The sequence below is a fragment of the Bison bison genome, unplaced genomic scaffold, assembly GCF_000754665.1.
Source record: "Bison bison bison isolate TAMUID 2011002044 unplaced genomic scaffold, Bison_UMD1.0 scf7180017864371, whole genome shotgun sequence".
NCBI lineage: Eukaryota > Metazoa > Chordata > Mammalia > Artiodactyla > Bovidae > Bison > Bison bison.
In genome coordinates this window covers 12,270,160-12,271,893 of record NW_011494943.1, presented here as the reverse complement: position 1 = coordinate 12,271,893, position 1,734 = coordinate 12,270,160, and positions in this window count along the sequence as shown.

Here is a 1,734-nt window from a genome sequence, read left to right as displayed (position 1 = left end):
GCCGCTTTCGCTGGAATCGGGCCGCCGGCGAGCTCGGGGCGGCGGGCGAAAGGAGTCACAGGCTGCGGAAGAAGCCTTGGACCCGAGTTGCTGCGGGCAGCGCGGCTGAGGGTCGCTGGAGGCTTTCTGCGGATCCCTACATAAGCGCCTTTCCTGGGTGTTCCTTTGCCCACGTTTGCCTTTAAGCTGGAGACCCATCCAGGCTGTTCCACCTGCCTGATTTGTGCACAATAGTGGCCAGAGTTGCGGGTCTAACCTTGGTGACTTTAATCATTTCAGTGCCTTAGGAACTATTTCTCCGAGGGAGCCGTGCACCCAAAATGTCTTCCCAGAGTTCTTGCCCAGGACAAAACCTGGAAGATTCTCCTGAGTGTTTGGGCAAGTGTCAGTGCAGGCATTGGCCAATCCGTGTAAGACCCTAGTGCAGCCCTCAGCCTCCTGGATCCATCTGAGGAGAGTTACAGTGCCAAACTGTTCTCTCTTTTTTGGCAAGCCAGACAATTGGAGTAGTGGTGTTTAGATAGGTTTGAGGCTGCCGGGGGACAAGAGAAAAGTGAACGTCTAGTGGTAACTTGCCACCTTGAATACTTCCTCAGACCTTTGTTTGATGAAAGCAGAGAAAGCAAGCCCAGGGCTTCAGCAGCCAGCATGCAGGGCTGCCATACTTCTGTGCCTGCACCTGAGTCACCTTGGGGAGGGGGTGTGGCTTCCTGTCTGTGGACTCTGACCTTGGCCCTGGCCAGGCCTGACCCCACCCTTAGCAGGCCACAGTGACTGTGGTACGGCCTGGACCCAGGACCACCCTGAATTCTCTGCTATGCACCCCTCCTGCCCAGCCTGTCTGGTGGGCACAAGGGCCAGCCAGGCTCCTGAATTTAGACTCCCCTCTTCCCTTAGCCCAGGACCAGAGTACTGCGCCCCACAGGCTCATCTGCTGGGGCCCGGTGTGCTGTGGTGGTGTTAGCAAGTAGTGTTGAGTAGAATGGTTGTGTACACCTGGTGGCCTTGGTCACCTGGAGAAGCAGGGACAGCTCCACCTACTCAGAAGGCAATACCAGGCTGAGAGGAAGCAGAGCAAGCATGAGGGTCCACCCCTGAGCCCAATGACAACTCGAGTGGAGCTGTGGTACTGTGTGTGGCCTTCAGCTGAGCATTCTCTCTTAACCAGACCTGAATTTGAGGATGAATGTTCTAGAACCCCAGGTGACAGGGAGGTGGTTGTTGGTTCCAGGGAGCAAAGCCTCACTGAGTTTCCAGAGGCCATGAGGAGCAGTCAGAACTTTTAAAGCCAGCAATCGCCCTTGAGCATTGGTTAGACTTCATTATGTGTTGGCTCCAGGGACTGCGTGGCTGTCTCAGGGTAATACAGAGTCCACTGTACCCTTGAATTATCACGTTTATATTACACCTTAAAGGGACTGCCCATGGGAGCTAAGGGCAGAGCACTGTTCCAGGTGTGGGGAGCAGGGACTGTTCTGTGTCCTCACCAGCCCTCAGGGTCCCCAGACCTGTCCCTAGGCACAGCCACGCTTGCTCAGTCTGACCCTGGGCCCAGGGACTGGTGATAAGGAGAACTGAGCACTCCTCTCTCTGAAAGCCCAACTGGGACCCTGGGGGCAGTTCCCGTGGTGGCTTCTTGGCGGGCTTCCTGATGACACTGCAGAGGAACAAGGCTGAACCCCCAACACGAGGATGACAGCCCTGTGCTCTCCACAGCTACGACATGGTACATTA